General features: G+C 42.2%; 1 long non-coding RNA gene across 1 annotated transcript; it reads right to left on the reverse strand.

Annotated features, from left to right (window-relative positions):
* Window positions 1-1,939: 1,939 nt before the first annotated feature.
* On the reverse strand, window positions 1,940-22,351 carry LOC109300985. The gene is made up of 3 exons (XR_002098385.1): window positions 22,341-22,351; window positions 12,005-12,020; window positions 1,940-2,032 (listed from the first exon to the last, which is right to left on the reverse strand). It is a non-coding gene; the product is annotated as an uncharacterized LOC109300985 (long non-coding RNA).
* Between the last annotated feature and the right edge of the window lie 280 nt (window positions 22,352-22,631).

The raw sequence follows: 22,631 nt of genomic DNA on the forward strand, positions 1-22,631 counted from the left end.
TGAGGAGCCCCTAAGCTGCAAAGGGCCCCAATCCTTCCTTCTGCAATGGCGGCACCCCCTGGGGCGGCCTGGGTGGACTGCTAGTGGGTTGGGTGCTGCCCCAGCTGGGAGGCAGCACCCAGCCCATTCCAACTCTTCCCTGATCCCAAGGTGGGGCAGGACCCAGCCTGCTAGCAGCTTGCCTGTGTGACTCCAAGGGGTGCCGCCACTGCAAAGGGAAGGATTGGGGTGCCCCACAGCTAAGGAGCTGCTCAGCCTACCAGCAACTCACCCCTGTGGGCTGTGGGAGGGGTGAGTAGGCTCCACCAAAAAGAAAAAAAAAGGAAAAGTAGGCATCTGTTGAAGGTAGAAGTGGTGAGGGTCCCAATTTTTTTTTCCCTGCAGATCCTCCCTACTTCTCCCATAGCCAAGAGACAAGCTGACAGCTGCATTGTTGCAATTCCCATATTACAAACTAAAATACATCTGTATGTAGTTTAGTTTTCAATGATGCAAAATCATTTTAAACCCCCGAAAAGTCTTGCACGTGTATACTGTGATGCCATTAAACCACACAAAGTTACATTTTTGTCACATGTACATGTTAAGGGCATTATATGCACAAGCACCCCTTGAGACCAGCTATACATGCACAGCCACAGGGGTGCAATCCTAAAACCCTGGGGATCATGGCTGCCGTGATTCCCAAGACTCAAGGAACAATGAAATGCCCAGGACCTTGGTCCCAGCTGTGCCTCATCTACAGCTGGCACTGGGAGTCCTGCACCTGACAGAGCTCTGGGTCCTAGCTATGCCTCACATGCAGCTGAGACTCACAGCCCCATCAGCTGTAGGGTCTCTAGGTCCAGTCCCAGCTGCACATGGGTACTGCAGCTGGGATCCCCTTCAGCAAAGGGAGCTCCCAGCTGTGAGAGCCTGCTTCTTGACCATATGGGGAAGCCCAGGTTCAGGCTCCCCCTACACCAGCAGTAAGCCATGATTGGATCTAGCATGTGATTGTACAATCATGCCTTCTGTCCTGCAACTATCTGTAGAAAGGACCTCTGAAACATGAACTGTTATATCCCTTCCAAAGTTTGTCATTGTTTATTATTAGAAATGTAGCTAACCTTGTCCATATATATTTATACTTTGAATCTCACTGACTTATCATTTTCAATATTATCCTGTGGCTACTAGTTCTACAGTCCAATTAAATACCATATTTAACAGCACTCCTTTTTGTCAATGTTTATTTTCCACCTTTTGATTTAATTCTATACCTTGATGGCTTTTTTACATCATGAATTGAGAGAAAGAAAAGTTCTCCAGTCTCTTGTTTTATCTATTTTTATCATGGTACAGAGCTTGTCTACACAGCCAAGAGAGTCACGGAGAAGCAAGTCCCATTCCCTTGTTCCTTTCTACTCTATACATGTCAAACCCCAGCAATGAATCAACTTAAGCATGTAAAGTAGTAGTGAGCAGGTGCTGAGAGCCATTCTCAGGCTCTCTGTCTCAGGCATACCTGTTGCCTGAATTTCTGCCTCCAATGCCATATTTCTGGGTTTCGGCACTTGCAGAAGAGGAAGTGGTAAGTGGTTTCGACATGCTTTTCTGTAGTGGTCCTGGGCTTGGCACAGAAATATAGTAGAGTTCCCATGGAACAGGGAAGATAGAAAAGGGGAATATACACAACTTCATGAATGGTTTCATAGTTTCATAGTTGGTAGGGTCGGAAGGGACCTGAGCAGATCATCAAGTCCGAACCCCTGCCATGGCAGGAAAAAGTACTGGGGTCAAATGACCCTGGCAAGGTGTTCATCCAGTGTCCTCTTAAAGACCCACAGAGTAGGAGCCAGCACCACTTTGCTTGGAAGTTGGTTCCAGATCCCAGCTGCCCTGACAATGAAATAGCGCCTCCTGATGTCTAGCCTAAATCTACCCTCTGCCAGCTTGTGACCGTTATTCCTGGTCACTCCTGGTAGTGCTCGGGGGAACAGGGACTCCCCCAATGCCTGCTGGTCCCTTCTGATTTGTTTGTAGCAGGCCACTGGTGTAGTAGAAACTCTCTTGATACTCTACAGGAAAGGTAACATATAACATTATAGTGTGACATCTACAAATAAAAAGCAATGCTTCAACTAGAGAGGGGTAAGAAGACTGAGAAAGTGGTATTTTAGCTGTACTTGTTGCATCAGCTGAGACCATAAGTAATACAGTTCCTCTCAATTACCTGTTATTGAATATAGGGGGGTTGTTTTTCTTTTCTCATTATTATTATTTAAAATGCAGCAATGAATGAGAATATTAGGAGGTCATCAGTTTAAGAATAAATTCCTATTTAGTTAATAAACTTTTAACTTACATGAACATTAAGCCTTCCCTTTTATGAAAATCTGCAGGGATCATTAGCACATAACAGCAATGGGGTGCAGCACAGAGCAAATAAGAACTTTAAAAAAGCAGTGTGTTAGTGCTGCTATCATTGCAGGGTACTGTGAAGCTTCAATGAATGATAATAACTGGTTGTCTTTCTGGAAAAATGCATATAATTATTCACACTAGCCAAATTAAAATTGAGTTTCATCTTGTACAAAATTGTATTAGAATAGCATAATTTGGAAACATGACATTTAAATACTTGCTCCATTTAAATACAATGATGATGAATTTATTAACCTATTTACCATTTAAGAATATGGAAATGACGGGTTAAAAGGGCCTATGTGAAGTGCCATATACTTATTCTGTCATGATTCCCCTACAACTGGGGACCTTGTTACACATTCACTTGCAAGAGTTGCAGATCAGTGGGATGTAGTGACCTATTAAAGTTAGGATGTTTTAAGGATAATCATTGCCTGAAAGGGAACAACTTTGCAATGCTAAGAGGGCACTTACCATGTGGTAAAGTACTTGAACTTCAAGCTGCTCCAGGTTTAACTGCTTGAATTTTAGTAAGTATTGAGCTGGATGTGTGACACCACCTAAGACAATCACAATAGAACTATAACTTGGCTTTCTTTTTTTAGAAAAGCAACAAGTTTAACTTTTTATTAACTTCTTCAGCAACACAAGTAACATCTAGTTCTAGTGTTTCCATTCTGTATCAGCATAGGACCTAAAAAAATTACAGTAAGAAGTACTATCACCTCTACCCATTTTCTTTAAGTTAAAGTTCCAAAATTTCAATTTTCTTTACAAAAAAGCACCCTGTAATCAGAGTAGGCCATTCCTAATGGCAGTCATGGTACTTTGCCTCCAGGGCAAGTGTCTCTTTCCACATCATTCTTCCTAATGTTACCACTTCTTTACATTGCTTCAGAATATCAAGAGCTTCCTCCAACATTGTTACATAATACTTTTCTTACTTGACTTTGTTACGAGATGTTTGGAGTTTGTTTATTTTTTTTTTGTAAAACAATGGAGGTAACAATTATTGGTTATCACTAAAAAGAATATGATTATGACCTACAGATGGGAATAACAAAGACTAAGTTTCAGTGACCTCTTTCCCTAGATTTCATTTTTTTTAAGTTAACAGTGTATGAAAGAAGGGACAGGGAGGAATCAAAGAGAAATGAAGTGAGTCTTTATTCGCTTTTTCCATTTTAATTAATCATCCATCATGCATTCTTACTGTAATTCATTCAACAAAGGAGGAAAAAAACCCAAGAATGCTAAATAACAAAGTAGTAACAACAATCAGATGACAATTTAAAGAAAAAATAAGAAACTAAAAATCCACCACATAGAATAAACACATAATTAGAGCTGTTGTGAAGCATCCATGTGAGAAGAGATTGTCAGTGAATTTTAATGATCCTTCAGAAGATAATGATAGTGGTTGGAAGGAAAATGTAACATGAATTAGCATGTTTGCTTGAAAAAAGAATCAAGTCTCTTGCTGCAAGCTGTTGATCATGGGCTCAAACAGGAGTAGAAAAAGTGTGACAATATCTGATCCCTCATGCTCTTTTTTCTCAATTCAAATTACACCAAACGCATGGTAAAAAATGTGAAAAGAAAACACAGAAGATATGTATGTGAATAAAATATATCAGAAATATATCAGAGAGAGAGAGAGAAAGAGAGAGAGAGAATACAAACTCATTGTCTTTCTCTCTCTCTCTCAGACTTCAAAAAAACATGTTTATCACAGGATTAGCAGTGGCAGGTTGTCCAGTTGATTGGCAGGTACAGATATTCCCTGTGTTTCCATTTCCCTGCAAAATCAGGCCACTGCCACTCCCAGGACTTCTAAGGTCTCATGGTCGTGGGTACCGGGCCTTAACCCATGGTGCCTGTCTGCAAGTATGTATAAGGGAATCACACAGGGTTCTCTTGCTCTATAGTATGAAACCTGCACCCTGGAATCACCTGTTTGGGGCAGCTGGAGAGTGTGGGTGGCCCCAGGCTGTAGGGATCATGCCATAACTGAACAGATGTTCACCACAATAAAGCAGCACAGACTATTAATAGGAACCATCGTGCTCACATGTTTGGGCATCTGGGGCATAACACGGGGCAAGAACATCTGTTCACTCATGTTTTGCGCCGCCATAAAAATTAATCTGTGCAACAAAGGCAATGTCTTCTTGTCAGTCTATATATACATGCCTGTATACATGTATATAGACTTCATAGACATAGACTTCATAGACTTTAGGGGCTGGAAAGGACCTCATGAGATCATCAAATCCAGCCCCTCTACTATAGGCAGGAAGTCTGCTAGAGTCAAATGATCCCAGAAAGATTGTGGCATGGCACTGTTGGTGTCTGCCACTTTAAGGGCCAAGCCAAGCAGCCAGCAGGTGCTTAATTGTGGCAGCCATTTTAGATCCATGGCTACCTATATAAACAGGTCATTTTGCTGCTGGCAGGCCAGGCAGTAACATTGCTTGGCTGCTAGGCTGAACACAACATTCTGGAGATAAAGGCAGGAGCTGTAGGGGAAGGTTTGGAGGCTCCTGGTCCTGGGCATGTGAGATCTCTGGGGTCTTACATGTTGCACGGCCTGTTGGGTGTGTAGCCCTTCCCCTCAACTCACCTGCCACGACTTTGATGTTAAACTATCAAGAGAGGGGGTTCAGTGGAGATCTTCCTAGGTGGGCCTCCCAACAAACGGCAGTACTCACAGTTGTTTGGCGTGTTGTTCCACAGGGCTCTGCCTCCCTTACACGCTATCCACTCACCAACTGGATGCATGTTCATAGAATGGGGATTTTGGCCCTGAGGGGCTGCCTGCAGCTTGTTTCAGGTGGGGTCCCATGTTGGCGCGGATGCAAATGGCTCTCCTCCCTCCGGCCTTGAAGCATGGCCCACCTTCTCTAGGCTCTTTGATTTTCCCCTTTTTTCTGTTTTTGGGTTTTGGGGGTTTTTTTGTCTCAGAAGAAATACTCCCCTGAGGAGAAGAAGGCTGTGGAGCTGCCTCCTTGTCTCCAGCCTCCTCCAGGGGGCTCAAATGCCTCCTCTGCCCTGCTCCCTACAGGAACCTTAAATGCTTCCCTTGGCTCACCTTCAGCGGGGAGCTGGAGGGCTTCCCCTGCTTTGCCTCCTGCAGGGGGCTCAGAAGTTTCCCCTCCGTGGCCTGCAGGAGCTATGCAGGCTCTGCTGTTCCTCTTCCATGCTGGAGCCTCAGCACGTCTAGCATGCTGCCCACCAGCACTCTCTCTCCCTGGCTCACCCCCTGCCTTGGTTCTGGTGGGGCTTTTAAACTTTCCCACGGTGGCCAGTATGGCCGCCGTGATTGGTCCAGCTGTTTCCCACACGGGAAACAGCTCATTAAACAGTCGGCATAATTCTGTAGCTTTTAAGGATGTTATTTATTTTGACCAAGCTTTCATTTTATTTGATCTTTATGAAAACTTTTGCATAAATTTATATAAGATCCATAGAGCAATTTTCTCAGAGAATTCCATGTAGCATTTGCAATTATAGTTCAGCATATTTAAGAGGGGGGAAAGGTCTGATTTTATTTCTTTCTTTTTGAAAAACCATTGATTTCTAAGAAAGAATTACTCTCTACCTCAATTAATTACATTCTACCTAGAACATAAAGATGCGCACAATTTTATAGCTCTGTGAAAGGAAATTCTTATTGCTGAGAGAAAGTAAAGCATATGCTGTATTCTGTCTAAGAGACCAATTTACCTGTCTGACCCTTGATTAAGTATTTCATTAGCCTTTTGCCCTCATCAGGAAGAGTTCTTTGGATATGGGTTAGTGTGATTTATTTAAGAGAAATTCCAGCTAAAAAGATTTTCACACCTCCTAATGACTTGGCAAGATGGAAATTTCTCTATAGAGCACCTGATAAAGTAACTACAGTTGTTTGATTATGCAATGATGTGCACTTTTTGTAGTCCAGCACTGGGGAAATTCACTTTTGGGCTAAGTCTGCTCTGGTGGGTTCCCTGCCAATTAACAATGTATATTTACACTGTGGATGCATATGTGAAAAGATATGCAATTATATGAGATGCAATTATATAATTGCAGATATGCAATTATAAGAGATAGGTAGACATTCATACCCATGGGCTTTGCTGAAGTAAATTTAGGGGCAAGCACACAAAAACTAGAGGATTGATGGTACAATTTTTCGTATAAGTAGAGGGCTCTAGTACTTTGCTTTATGTTGCATGATGATAACTTCTACCAGTGTTGACATTCAATAGCAGGGGACACATTACAATCCTCCTTCAGTTCTTCATAAATCCATCCACTTGTTTTCCTTCCAAAGTCTTTAGGCAATACATTACCTCAGTTTAAATCCAATAGATGCTCTTCATGGTCTGCCTTAAACTGCCTGTTGTTGCATTCAAGAAACTGTTCTTCCACTGGGTTAGCAAATATTTTAAGGACATGTCCATTTCAAACTTTTCTAATGCAATGCTAAGATTTGAGCAGTAAGCCTACATCTCTGTGGTTTCATACATTTTTATCCACAAAGAAGTTATTTGTATTCTTTTCTGTTTTTTCTGAACGTCCCAGAATAAAATGCACTACGCATTTGTTTACCTCAGTCAGTCTTTTTTCCCCATTATACTCTCCATGCATATCTAGGGTTCCTCCAACAATGCATTCACTCTTTTATCATTTTCCCTGTTTGTCATCAGGATTTTAATTGTGTTATAAGTCCATCCTTATTATAATACTGTTTTAATCTGCCTATTCCTAATTCTGTAGATATAATCCTGTAGTTTCTGGAATACATTTCTAAAAAACAATATACATTTTGTCATTTTGCAATTGCTTTAATTCTGGACAGTGCTCTATTTCAGCATGTCTCCAGCTTCTTTATTTTGCTTTCCAGTTTTTCTTGATATGGCCTTTTTAATGTTAGTGAAAAATGCTAATCTGATAATACCAGCTATTGCTGCCCTCTCTGTTTTATGAGCAAAGACCAGCTGCCCCAGTAATAATCCTTAACTCTGAGCCTAGGTTTACCAAAGGATGAAAGGGTATCTCAACTTTTATGTCCAATCTTTCATTAAGTCCCTCTGCTATGGCTGCTAAAAGGAATACATGTATTTGAAAGATTCTTTATAAACTGGGACTGAAAAATTATCACTACATTCCCATCTGTCATCCACCAGGCTCGCAAGTTGAGAAAGAACAATGTAATCTTTTTTAAATCTATTTTTGGCAACTTTGGAAGGATTTAAGAAATTTAATTTGGATATTAAGACAAAATCTTTCACTATGAGGCTACTTGAGCTTTGGAACAAGTTACCTAGAGATGTTGTGGAATCTACATTCTTAGACATATTTAAAAACAGATGACATAAACACTTATTTAAAGTGGTTTAGATGGGGTGATCCTGTCTTGGGCTACGGGCTGGATCAGATGATTTCCTGAGGTCTTTTTTAGCCCTATTTTTATAGGATTCTATGATAGCACAAGATGAAAATTCAGTAACACAAATATTTGCAAAAAATAATTTTAGGTGGATTCCTTGATTATTCTCTGAAGGCAAATTATGTACTGTATTTTTCCTAACAGTCTGTGTACTACTTCCTGGTTCTTACAATAAATTAGTGCCCAGGGCTCATTCTCCACTTGCCTCCCCTCACTAGTTAAAGTATTGTTGAAGTAATTCTGAAAGAGAATCAACATTATAGTCTAGTCCCTGAAATCCAGATGTGATCAGTTAGGTCTTTATGTTCTTACAACCACCAAAATGCATAAAGCATATTTTAAAAAGAAAAAATGTGTTTGTAATAAAGACATACATGTCTGGTATAACAAAGCAAGCCTATTGTAACAACTAGATGCAAAGCAACTGGATATACCTATAAAATTGTCCTGTTGTGAGCATTTATTTTATGTACCCTGCAGGAAATCTCTTAACAGAGGCCCATATTTTTAGAAATCTCTCTAGATTATATTTTAATGGCATCCACTTGTTCCCATTTATTAGCATATTCTAAATCAAACCAAGAGCTGAAATTTATTTGTGAGATCTTTTCCAGCTGTTTGTAATTACTTCTCTGAACGAAAAAAATCAATGTTACACCAACAAGCTTCTTTTTAAAAGTATTTTAATATGAATTTCAGCAGTTAAAAATTGGTCTAGTAATGTTTTCTTTCCCTTCCTTCCCCAACTTTAAATTTCTTCAGTCAATTTGGGATCAAAAGGTGGCAATTAAAATGCTCAGATTTGTTGTTGGGTTTTTTTGTTTAGTTTCTTTTGTTTGTTTTTTAAACATACTGATGATGATGAAGATGATGATGAGGTTTGAATTTATTCTCTGATCTGCATTGTTTTCTCAACAATATGATTATAATTTATCAATACTTTCTAATATATGGTTAAAATTAATACTTCTTTGCAATGCTTGCTATCTTTCTGCAAAAAAGATATTTCCTGATATGAGAAACTAAATGTCCAGTCTATCCATCTACACACTGGAACAGGTGTGAGAAAGAGGGAGAGAGGGTTAGAGAGTGCATACCACTGGATAGAATTTCCATTGTGAAAAATGGTCGTGTCTTAAGGCACTTATGGAAATCTTTATTTGGAATAATAAAAACTTCACATTTTTAGTGAAAGGTTAGGTCCTACAAAACTGATGGAGGCCACCAGCAAAAGCCTAGTGGGGTGGGGTATAGTGGTACATACTTGCTCAGTCTGTTTCCTGAATTTTCATCTTCACAGCACATCTGATACATGTGAATGTGTGAGGGTTTGATGTGGCAATCTGGGGGAATCCCTGAGTGAATTTTTTTTGTGTACACAGGGGACTGTACCCAATGGCTTTTATCAAAAAGCTTCAGTCCTGTAGGTTTCTCGAGTAAGCTAAAACAACTTGATGCATTCAAACCCCTTGACAGCTTTCTGGCTGAAAATAAGTTGATGCTAGACAATAATGTGAAAAGTGCAATCAAGGAACATTTGCTAGCATTGAAATCTCAGTTTCACCAGTACTTTCCTGAAATGGGCAATGAGAATAAATACATAACCTGTTTGTAGCAAACTGCAAATCCAGGTCCTGTCTAACAGGTAAAGAAAAAGAGAAACTACCTGAGTTATCCTATGGTGGTAGACTGAAACATGAATTCAAATGGAAACTTCTTGCCCAATTCTGCTTGAAAATAAAAAAGTGTACCCTGATCTGACAGATAAGGACATTAAATCTTGATGCTCTTCACAGTCACATATTTATGTAAAAGTGGGTTTTCAACCTTAGTATTTGTAACAGGGGGCCCTCTTGGGGCTGATTTGCATATGCCCCACACACCTGTTTCTGGGCCAACCACCCGCCCTTTCACCGTCCACACCTTATTGTTAATTAATTGATTTTAATTAGGCAGTAGGCTGCCCATTTTCTTGCCCTGATGCCAAGGGGCACTATCTGCGGCTCCATACTTCCCCTACACCGCAGCCCATGCCCCGCAGATGGTATCCAGCTGTTACTCTCACCAATCCCACACTGGGCCCCAGAATCCTTCTATCAGGACCCCTCCAAGATCCCTCCACTCAGGTGGCCTACCCCACCCTCATTCAGGCTAACTAGCTCGCTGAAACCATTTTCTCCTCTTGGGCGTGGTCCCCCTCAGGACCTTTGGCCATACAGGCCCTGGCCCCACCCCAAAGGTCAGTCAGGAACCCCAGGCCCTCCAAGCTCTAGGTGTCCCTTGCCATGGGCCCCCGGCCCTTTTGACCATTCTGGTCCTGGCCCCAGCCCGTGGGGGGTACTCTCTCGATCAGGTAGAAGTCTCTAGCCCCACTCTCACTTCTGGGGTCCACCCTCACTGGACCCTACCAGCGGATGACCCACCCAGTTATGGGAGCTGGGGTTAAGGTGCCCTGACCCGCCTTTCATCGGGGTGGTAACTGACCTGGCATTTCTTGGGGACTCCAGCACCACTGAGAGCCCCACCAGCCCACCCACTCCAGGCAGGGTGCAGTTTTAGGTCATGCCCAGGACCAGGAACCTCCGGACCATCCCCTATAGCTCCTCCCTTACCTCCAGGATGATCCATAAGGCCTTGCAGCCACGCAAGGTTACTGACTGGCCTGCCAGCAGCAAAATGTCCTGCTTATATAGGCATCCCTGAATCTAAAAATGGCTGCCATAATCAGGCACCTGCTGGCTGCTTGGCTCTGATCTTAAAGTGGCAGGCACAAACAGTACCCTGCCACAGTATCAATAAAAATGAAAAAATTGAAACTAATTGGATATTGAAGGAGACCTAAGACTGAACCTGTCACCTATCCTATCAAACTTTTATGTGCTTTCTGCCAAGAAGCAGGCTTAAACATCTTATATGAACTGACAACAAAATAGTGAGGTCACAAAATTGTATTATTGTTATTGTTGTTGATGGTATTATTTTAACACAACAGTTTGACAGTAATTATCTACTTATGTTCACTATATGCACAATAGATTCCCAAAGGGGTCCATGCCTGTATTCTAAGTATTTTAGGGGTCTGCAAATGAAAAAGGTTGAAAAGCATTGATATACCAAACTTCAACTATTTAATATACTAGCACAGTATATTTAGTAAATAATTGATTTAGGATCATGATGACTGTCTGTGTATGGATAGGATGAGTGAAAAGAAGAGATGGGTCAACTGTGAAAAACATTTTAATTATTCAAATTCTTTCTATCTCACCAGGTATAACACAAGCTTCCCATACCTAGATGATAAAACAAGTTACTACATGTCATTAAGAATACAGTATAACCTCATAAATCTGTATATCGAAAATCTGGAATTCTTGAAAATTTGGTACATTGGGGAGTAGCAATGACTGGTTCCAGAGCAGCAGAGGGGGAAGCAGCAGCCAGTTCTGGAGCAGCGGAGGGGGAATCTTGCACATGACAGATGCCTCTTTGAGACTGGCTGCTGCTGCCCCCCACTCCCTACTCCATCACCGACCACCACTCCAGTTTCAAAAATCTGGAATTTTCAAATTTCCATTACGTGCTCAGTCCTGAGTATGCCAAATTTATGAGGTTATATGTATTTTGTAAATAGCTTTGCTAAGCTCTATACAGATTAACCAATATAGAAAGAGGGACTACCAAATTAACACACACACTCCTAGAAGCACTGAAGATATCCTGCATGGACCAATTAAAATTTCTGCATTCGATCAGTTGATTCCACACTTCCTGTTTTTCTCTCTTACTTCCTGTTTTTCTCACATACATAGATTTCATAGATTCATAGACATTAGGGCTGGATGGGACCTTAAAGATCATCAAGTCCAGCCCCCTGCCCCAAGGGCATGAAGTCAGCTAGGGTCAAAGGATCCCAGCAAGATAAGAATCCAACCATTTATTGAATGAATCCAGAGTAGGTGCCTGCACCATTTCTGGAGGGAGTCTATTCCAGGCCTTGGGGGCTTGGACAGTAAAGAAGTTTTTCCTTATGTCCAGCCTAAAATGGTCATGGAGAAGTTTATGACCATTGGTCCTTGTTATCCCTTCGGGCACTCTGGTGAACAGACATTCCCCCAGATCCTGATGCACATCCCTTATGAACTTATAGACACCCACCAGGTCACCCCTGAGCCTGCACTTTTCCAGGCCGAAGAGTCCCATGGCTCTCAGCCTCTCATCATAAGGCCTATTCTCTTGCCCTCTGATCATGCATATGGCTCTCCTCTAGACTCTCTCAAGCTTCTCAACATCCTTCTTGAATTGTGGAGCCAGAATTGGATGCAGTACTCCAGCTGTGGCCTCACCAAGGCTGAGTACAGCAGGAGGATGACAACCTCAGATTTACTTGAGAAGCATCTATGGATACAAGCCAGAGTTTTGTTTGCTTTACCAGCTCTGACATCACATTGGTGGCTGTAAGGGGTTCCCTTTGGGCACAAGTCCCTCCCACTCCCAGTCTTCGGGGAAGGGTCCCCGGACTCCCCACTCACAATGAAGGCTCACCCGACCCGCACGCATGTATGCGCCTGCCTCGCCTGCCACGACTTGACGTTCCGATATGCTGTTCAGTTTGGTGCGGCGTGTACCGTCCGATGATGAGACCTTCATCGCCGTCTGGCTTGGCCCCGGATACCTGCGTCCTGAGGGCTCCTCCACCCCTACACCCTCGCCCTGGCCTCCGGTGTCTTGGGTGGGCTGCAGGCCTCTCTCCCCACGATAAAGTACGATAAGTCCAAACCGTATGAAAAAGGGGAACAAAATTCTTGGCCCTGCTCCCCTACGGGCCTTGTGCTGCACCTCGCGGCGCCTTGGCTCCTTTGCCCTTCTGAGGCTTCCCGTCTGGTGTGCAGACCCCTGCCTCGGGGTCCCACTTACCCCAAAAGGTCCAGCTGCTCCGTCCGCTGCTCCGTCCGCTGGCCCTGCTCCACTGGGGCGCTGTTGCTTCCGCAGCTCTCCTGGCCTCGGCAGTGTCAGATTCCGTCGCCTCGGGTGCCACCGTCCCAGGATCCACTGCTCCCAACCACCCTGCCTCTGGCCTGTTTTTGGCCACTCTGCTCCCTTCGGGCCCGGTTCGCCCGGCTCCTATGTCTCTTGACCCGTCTCTCTCTGCTCTGCCGCTGCCGCTGCCGCTGCCGCTGCCGTCAGACCCAGTTCCCTCAGGTCCGCCGCTGCCACTGCCGCTGCTTCCGGGTTCCTGCAGGGTTCAAATTCCCGCCGCTCGCCGCTGACCACTACGTGCAAGTGGTGTCGGCTCGTGCCCGGCTGGGTTCCCTCCCAGCCCGGCCCTGGCTCTGGCTCTCCTCCCTTACAGTGGCTTATGTTCATCTTGTGGTCAATCATAACCCCCAAGTCTCTTTCAGCCATGGTGCTAGTGAACGTAGCACTGCCAAGCCTATAAGCATGCTACGGGGTGGTTTTTCTTGAGATGGAGTACCTTGCATTTTTTGGTATTGAACATCATCAGGTTTATATCTGTCCACTTACTAAGCTTATTCAAGTCATCCTGGATCACTAGCCTATCCTCAGGTGTGGACGCTATGCCCCAAAGTTTAGTGTCATCGGCAAACTTGGCCAGTGTGCTTCTGACACCAATGTCCATATCCTTGATAAAGATATTAAAGAGAATCGGTCCAAGGACAGAACCTTGGGGGACACCACCGGTCATGGAGCACCATAATGATTCGATTCCATCGACCACTACTCTCTGAGTCCAACCTCAGAGCTGAGGGCCAAGAACTTAGGGTCCTGGTGTGGTGGACCTGGGTTGTGGGACTCAGCCAGATTAAAAGTGAGAAAAAGCCTGGAAGAGTCTGAGTTCAGACAAGGACCTACACCAAAACCCACATCTGTCTTCTGGGGCATCCTCCCTACAAACCTATAATATCAAGTCATGGCAGGTGAGTTAACTATGAAGGACCAGGACTCAGAAAGCCTTGAAGCAAGGGTGAAGATGTCAGAACCCAGTGCCAAGCCAGGCCAGGAAACTTGTCACATCAGCACTGAATCTTTTTATATTACAACATATTGATTAATTATAATAATATAATATTTTTGTTTTTATAAAAACCCACAGCAGCAGGACTAGTTTGCAGTTCAAAAATACCCAAATTTTGCATTTTCAAAAACTACACAACTTGGTAATATCATAATGTAATTTAAATAAATTGAATGTAATTATATGTAACACAGCCTTACAAATGAAAGTAAGCACTGCAGAACATGACTTAAGAAAAGAGAGCAAATATTTGTTTTAAAATGAACCCAATGTAGGAGGGAAACTTTGTACATTTTCCTGGGCACAGGGAAAATGTACCTAGAAAACATTAGATATTTTTTAATAAATGCTGATTTCTTTATTGCAATTGACCTCAATTCTTTGAACTTTCCTGAGAGAGCAACAGAAACTGCTTCCTTGTTTGAATTCACTAATAATGAAAATCTGTTGTTGATCAACTTTGTCCTCTGCAGTTATGAGAAGATGGCCACAGATAAACAATAGGATTCTGTAGGTTGTCCTCTGGACAGGTTAAAAACCTATGATCATGTGGGTTTTTTACCTGAGTGGAAGAACTTTGTTTAGTACAGGAGGTGAATGGCTGACCAGGGGGAAGGCTTTTTTGGATTTGGGTCTGGCCAAGTGGGGTAACCTGGTGGGAGATCTGAGGATTTCATAGATTTCATAGACATTATGGCTGGAAGAGACCTCAGAAGAACATCAAGTCCAGTCCCCTGCCCAAAGGGCAGGAAGTCAGCTGGGGTCATAGGATCCCAGCAAGATAAGCATCCAATTTTCTCTTGAAGGTGTTCAATGTAAGTGCTTGAACCACCTCCAATCACTATTCCAGACCTTGGGGGCTTGAACAGTAAAGAAATTCTTCCTTATGTCCAGCCTGAAATGGTAGTTTATAACCATTTGATCTCGTCATCCCTTGGGGCACTCTGGTGAATAAACATTCCACCAAATACTGGTGCTCACCCCTGATAAACTTATAGGTGGCCATCAGATCACCCCTGAGCCTGCACTTTTCCAGGCTAAAGAGCCCCATAGCTCTCAGCCTGTCGTCGAAAGGTCTGTTTTCATCTGATCTTGGCTCTTCTCTGGACTTTCTCAAGCTTCTCCACATCCTTTTGGAATTGTGGGGCCCAAACCTGGATGCAGTACTCCAGCTGTAGCCTCACGGGAATGACGTCCCAGGATTTGCTTGAGAAGCATCTATGGATGCAAGCCAGAGTTTTGGTCGCTTTACTAGCCACAGCATCGCATTGAAGGGTCATGTTCATCTTGCAGTCAATGATGACCCCCAAGTCTCTTTCTTCCGTAGTGCTAGCCAGTGTAGCACTGCTGAGCCTATAAGGATGCTGCAGGTTTTTCCTCCCAAGGTGGAGAAGCTTGCATTTTTCAGTGTTAAACACCATGAGGTTCTCGTTGGCCCATTTGCTGAGCCTGTCCAGGTCAGCCTGGATCACCCTCCTGTCTTCAGGTGTGGATGCTTTGCCCCAAAGTTTGGTGTCATTGGTGAACTTGGTCAGTCCACTTCTGACTCCAATGTCCACATCATTAATGAAGATGTTGAACAATATGGGTCCAAGGACAGAGCCTTGGAGAACCCCACTGGTCACAGGGCATCATGACGATTGACTTCCATCAATTACCACCCTCTGGGTCCAACCATGGAGCCAATTTCCCAGCCAGTAGATTGTGGTGGACTGAAGGTCACAATTGGCCAGTTTCACCAAGAGGTGATCATGGGCTACCAGATCAAAGCTTTTTTGAAGTCAAGATATATGACACCAATCAGGACTGAGGGTAATCTGGGAGATAGTGATAGTGATCAATAGAATTCATTATTCAATGTATGGCAAGGAAGTCAGCCAGTAGGGCAGAGGTGCCTGACATCAGGAAGACTGACTTCAATGAGCTTAGGATAATAGTGAGAGAGACCCTATGGGAAGAGGGACTGGAGGGGAAGGAAGTTCTGGAAGGGTGGTTGTTCCTCAATGGAGCAATCCTCAGAGGGCAGGAAAGGTCCATTCCTTTATGTAGGAAAGGTGGTAAAAGGACAGGGAAGCCCTCTTGGCTTTCCAGAAGAGTCAACGAGTGCTTAAAAAAGACCAGAGAGGCTTACAGGCCATGGAAACAAAGGGTAATCACCAAGGAGGAATATACAAGTATAGCCCATATTTGTAGGGAGAGGATAAGGAAAACAAGGGTGGTAACCAAGATCAGGTCGGCAAATGAAATCAGGACAATAAGAAGCCCTTTTTTAGGTATATAGGGAGCTGGAGGAAGACCAAGAGTAATGTGGGTCCCTTGCAGAATGGGATAGGACAGCTGGTAACAGACAGGAGAAAGCCAAACTCTTTAATGATTGCTTTGCATCAGTATCCTACATACAAATGGTGGTCACCCACCTGGTCAGATACTGGATGGATGAGGGGGTAATTGCCAACCAGTGGTCAGTGTCATACTGGTGAGGGAGCACTTAGAGCAGCTGAATGTCGGCAAGTTGGCAGGACCAGATGGACCATGCCTGCTGAAGGAACTGGCTGGAGACATTGTGGGACTGTTGATGAAGGTATTTGAAGACTTATGAGTGTTTAGGAGAGGTCCCAGAGGACTGGAAGAGGAACAATGTGGTGCCATTTTTAAGAAAGAGAGGAGGGAAGCTCTAGGAAACTATAGGCCAATCAGTTTGACCTTGATACTGGGTAAAATGTTGGGAAAAAATATCAAGAAATCCATTTGTGGGAGTCTGGGAGAAGGCATGATGCTGAGGGATAACCAACATGGTTTCGCTGTGGGCAGGTTGTGTCTGACCAACCGCATCTCCTTCTATGACCAAGTAATGAACTACTTAGATGTGGGAGATGTGGTTGATGTCATATACTTGGATTTTAAAAAGGCCTTTAGTATGATCTCCCATGATACCTTTACAAGAAAACTAGGAGACTGTGGGCTGGCAGAGTCCACAGTCAGGTGAGTTGGGAACTGGCTAAGGGGTCAAACGCAGAGAGTCTGTATTAGTGGACAGGTCTGTATTGTCTTGGACGGAGGAGGCCACTGGTGTCCTGAAGGGTTCAGTTCTTGGCCCCATGCTATCCAACATCTTTATCAACAATTGAGATGAGGATGTGGAAAGCACACTGGCCAAGTTTGTGGATGATAGTAAAATACGGGGAAAAGCAGTCATGCTAGGGGATAGGATACAGATCCAAATGGACAAGCTGGGAAGGTGGGCAGAGTGGAACTGGATGCAATTCAATAAGGATAAATGCAGAGTGCTACATCTGGGGAGAAGTAACCAGTGACATAAATATAAGTTAGGAGATGTCCTAGCCAGCACAATGGCTGAAAGGGACCTCAGGGTTATGCTTGATCACAGGATGAACATGAGGCTTCAGTGCAATGTGGTAATCAACAGAGCTTATACCACACTGGGATGCATTAGCTGATAAGCCACAAGCAGGGCTAAGGAAGTGATACTTCCTCTCTACTTGGTGCTGGTGAGACCCCATCTGGAGTTATATGTCCAGTTCTGGATGCTGCACATCAAAAAAGACATGGAGAATCTTGAAAGGGTGTAGAGAAGGGCCACAAGAATGATTAAGGGCCTGGAGGGAATATCTTATGAGGAAAGACTAAGGGATCTGGGAAGAGAAGACTGAGAGGGGACTTGGTGGCCATCTACAAATATCTAAGGGGTGAATATCAGGAGCTGGGAGAAAAACTGTTTACTAGGGTGCCCCAGGGAGGACAGGGAGAAATGACCATAAATGGTTAGAGGATGGTTTCAGGTTGGGTGAAGGAAGAACTTCTTTATGGTAAGGGTGACCAGAATCTGGAATAGACTTCCCAAGGATGTGGTGCAGTCCAGAACCTTGGAAGTCTTCAAGAGGAGACTGGACAGATACCTTGCTGGTATCATTTGATCTCAGCAATATTCCTGCCCAGAGCAAGGGGATTGGACTTGATCTTTCTAGGTCCCTTACAGCCCTTAATTTCTGTGATTCTGTATAACATTTTATTATAACCTACCTACAAGATATGGTCCCTGCAAATTTCTATTTATCTATTTCAGGCCATGTCCAAATAGTCAGTTTCTACTGGGAGAGTCACTGATCTCCCAGTAGAACCCAAGAACACACAGATGTTTAGGATTTTTCTTCCAAAGCAAACACGGACATGTTCCTTTCTAAGAGAAGTCACAGCACAGTCATTCAGCATCCCAGGGTGCTTTGCTCCCTGCCCCCTTACCCCTACCAGGGAGATAGTTTCTCACTTGGACTGGACTCTACTAATCCAGCTAAGCAGGTAGCAAAACAAACCATCTTCACAACCCCATATTGTGCCATAGGGAGACAGGCTGACTCTGAGCAGTTTGAGTCAAAAAATCAGGGCTGCCCTTCACACTGATTCACCTGTCTCCAGGCAGACAGAATGACCCTTGCAAATCAAGCTGAGTTATGTGCACAGGGGCCCCCTGGCTGGGCAGCATTAGTATTGCAAGCTCACTGTTTCTCAGGGGCTCGGTTTTTGAATGTCTGAGTAAATTTGTCTACCAGAAAAACAAACCTGGGAGAATTCTCCCAGATCGTTTGAATGTGTGTATTCAGTTGCTTTAAATTATCCTTGAAATATTAGTTGAAACAGATACCAATTGAGAAAAACCAGTACATTTCAGAAATAAGCTTTAGTTTTATTTCCAGTGATTGAAACAGGAATAAATCCTGTTTTTGTCAAACCAATGATTTTTCTCTGCTCAAAAGCAACTCCTAGCTGAGGCACAGCTGTAGTGTCTGTGACAACCACAAAAGAGTTAATGAGCTTTCAATAGTCGTTAATCACAGTATCCTGCTGCTCTCACTGTATCACTGATCAGCAAATGGAAGTGTTTTGCGATGATGTAGTGATTCTAGGCTTGTCATTCATTGGCTAATTGTGTATTATTTCAACACCCTGCTTATGTATGTGCAGAGGCTGATGAACTGTAAGTGTAATTCTCGGTGGTTATGTGGTTATCACTAAAAAGTCAGTATTTGCCAACGCCTGCTATATACCTGCATTATATTGTAGCTACATTAATTATTTTCTAACATACACATAGGAAAAAAAATACTTCTGTGTAGGGTTTATTAGAAAATGTTGACCTTCTAAAGGCAACTATTGCAAAATATTAAGGATGTTTTATTAAAAAAACCCATATGTACTTATATTACTGGATTATATGGTTCTATTAATATTTTGAGGTAGACAGTCATGTCTTTTTATTCACTTTTTAATGATTCATTTTGCATCCTGAGAGAAGGAAAATTACTTTTAATTATACATCACTACCTTTATTAACTTTGCTTACTAAAAAGAGAGAAAATAAAAAAGTTCTGCTTTAAAAGAATTTAAACAAATGAGAATTAGTGAGAACTTTTAGTACTGCATATGCAGGGTGTTCATTTAGTCAAAAGATGAGGAAAATTGAATGATTTTTTATTTATTCCTATTAACACCAAGTTTGAGAATTTGATAAGTAAAAGTGAGAATAATGTGTCTGCTTTAAATACTAGTTGTAGTGGGATAGGTTTAGTAGTATAGGCACTATGTTATTTACTGTATGTTGTTTACATTATATATTGTACAGTAGTGATGACCTTGCTGTTATGGAGGAGAAGCATGTAGGTAGCCGTTGCAAAGACTTGCAAAGAACCCAAAAGTACAATTAGGCCTAACGCTGGCAGCCTTTCTAGTTAAAAAACTATATCTCTGCAAAGGGACATCCTGAGCATAGACTGAGATTTCTGAGAAAAGAAGAAAAAATAAATTAAGCATTCTGAATAGCAGTGTAGTCATAAAGCAATTCAATACATTTCTTAAATGAAGAATGATATTTTCCAAGGCCAAGACTTCTGAGACTAATAAGAGGATGTCTTGCCCTTTCTATGAATATGATTATTTATTTATTGAACGTATGTTGAAATTGAGATATTATTATCATTATTACTTTCTACCATTGAGAACATTTCTTGCAAATTAAGATATGATTATTTTTGCTGCATGGAATCACCTTATAAAGTACTATGGCCATGGTCCTGTAATGTATACGAGCAATTTCATGCACAAGAGTAATCTAGTTGAATTCACTGGGACTACCAGCAAGATGTAAGTTATGTTTTCAGGGTTAGTGTTTATTAGTAGCATGACATAGTACATGACAAAGTAGGCTAGGAATTTTCTTTTCCCTGTAACTATTTTCCAGAGAGAAAAGAAGTGAATGAGTTGCAAACCTGAATGAGCTCAACCACCATATAAAGCTACCGAGGCCTTGCTCTTAAAGTAACCTCTTGTAAGAAGAGGATGCTGAGAGCATGATGATTTACACAACATCCTTTGATCAAGCTCCAAGGGTGAAATATGTTATAATAATTTGTTTTACCTCAGTCCTTTTGAAACATCATCTGGGAAAAGATGGTAAGGTGTTTTCATCTATGTCTTTATGCATCTTACAGAGCAGGGTCTACTAAATAAAAATAGTTTAACAATGTAAAAAATAAAGTCACCTTGTGTAGAGCTGCCACACTTCATCTTAAACTCCCACTTAGGCAGAACCTGGTTCTTAAGTCATGGGTAGGGCCTTGTACTCACAGGCGATAATTCCATAAGGAGTATTTTTGTTTAATTTTCTCTATTTTTTTTAATTTGCAGAAATGCTACCATGTTCTGACCTTTTGTACTAAAGAAATGCTACATTTACAAAGCTCTTTTGTTTTAAAACCTTATGCTGCTGTCACTGTTTTAAATAAGTTGTTTTTTTTCCTTTCTGAAAGTATCCCTGAGTGCTACCATAGTGAATGATGTCATAGATAAGGTCAATTTTCACTCAAGCTTATAGTAAGACCTGGAAAGTGGATGATTTAGCAAAATATTTTGTGCGCTTATATTCCTACAACTGCCTCTGCAGAACCCGGTAAATAGCAAATACCGTTCAAGGAATTACTTTGGTGTTAATGCAGAGAAAAAAACTAGAAAAATACTATTTATTGAAATCAGTTTCATAAAGAGATGGGGAAAACACATGTAGCATAAGTCATGATGATGAAACTGGAACATTAAAAGCACTGTGAATACTGAAAAAGAAAAAAAAAACCTTAAGTCACACATTTATCTAAGTTATTTCTAGTTATTTCATTCCCATAAAATCTAATGCCTCTGAGCACACCCCTGAAAGTTAAAGATATTATTTAGTGCCAGCAACAACATCATAAATATTTTTCTAAGTTACAAACGTAACTAAAAAGTATAGTTTCACCCTACAGGGCTAGGTACAGACTTTCAAAAAGCCTGAGGCAGAAATGATCTAAGTGATGTGGTTTTCTGTAAGCAGTATAGTTTAGATCGGTAGCAAACAGAACATACATTCACTCTTTGGTTGAAGCGGGGAGGCAGATCTTAGGCTGGGTTCTTCCATTTTTAAACCAGTGTGTGTGCACCAAAATTCTGTTCTGTTATGGGTGTACATCTTTTTCCAATCACTTATGCCAGTAAAAGTGTAATGCTTGTACCTGGTTCAGATAAATAACACGTGCTGTAAAGAATCATTTGTTTAAATTGCATCCATCAGCCTTTCCTCCTTTTTCACCTTCAGTGATCCTCATATTCATGGTTCAATATCATACCCATTATGGGCATTTGTACACTCGATGCCATTAACATGTACACACGACAAAAATGAAACTTTGTGTGGCTTAATGCCATCACAGTGTATATGTGCAAGACTGGAGGGGTTAAAATGATTTTGCATTGTTGCAAACTAAACTATACCTGGATGTAGTTTAGTTTGCAATGTTGCACATTGCAATGATGCAGCAATTCCCTGCTGCAGGAGAGGTAGGCGGGCTCTGCAAAAAAAAGGATCAGCCCCCTTGCCCCTTCTGCCTTCAGCAGGTGCCTGCTGAGAGCAGAAGCAGCAAGGGGGCCAATCATTTGGGGGTTTTTTGGTGGAGCCTGCCCACCACTCCCACAGTTGGGGGGGGACGGGGGGCTACATGCCAGTGGGCCAAGTGTTCCCTGAGCTGTGGGGGGCCTGGTCCTTCCCTCCATGGTGTTGCCACCCCACTGTTGAGACTGCTGAAATAAGAAAAGTATCTTTGAGCATCAGGAAGTTTATGATTGTGGAAAGAAAACTGATAATGATGATAGTTCTCATTAGCTTCTATAACAAAACTTCCATTGTATGAAGTAGAAATCCTGTGTCCCTTTCTAAATCCCAGGAGAGAATATGTCTTTTTTATGCTATATTAAAATTGCATTCTATGATTTAAAAAAAAAAATACCACACACAGTGTCTTTGGACATTCTTACTCACTGTAATAAGCTGCTATTGCTTTGGTGCTGCAGATGTTAGCATTACTTACAGTTCTATCACTTCCATTTTAATGCATTGATTGAGTGACTCACTTCAACCTTCTCTTCTGAAATAGCACTACATCTGTGTATTTGAACACTTGCGTTCTTTACCACTTAATGTATCACTTGAGAAGCTTATGCACAGAGACTTGTGAATGATGAATCTGTCACTGAGTCATATCCATAAATCCATTATAAAATCTACACAGTCTTATATATGCATGTCTTTCCATGTGCGTGTATGCACATACAAGTATATAGTGATACACAGACATGCATTTTTATTCACTGTGCTTTTTTCAAAAACCATGGGTGAAATCTAGGCATCACTAAAGCCAATGATAAATG

Source organism: Gavialis gangeticus, unplaced genomic scaffold (genome assembly GCF_001723915.1).
Source record: "Gavialis gangeticus isolate Ggan-Ray unplaced genomic scaffold, GavGan_comp1, whole genome shotgun sequence".
Classification (NCBI taxonomy): domain Eukaryota; kingdom Metazoa; phylum Chordata; order Crocodylia; family Gavialidae; genus Gavialis; species Gavialis gangeticus.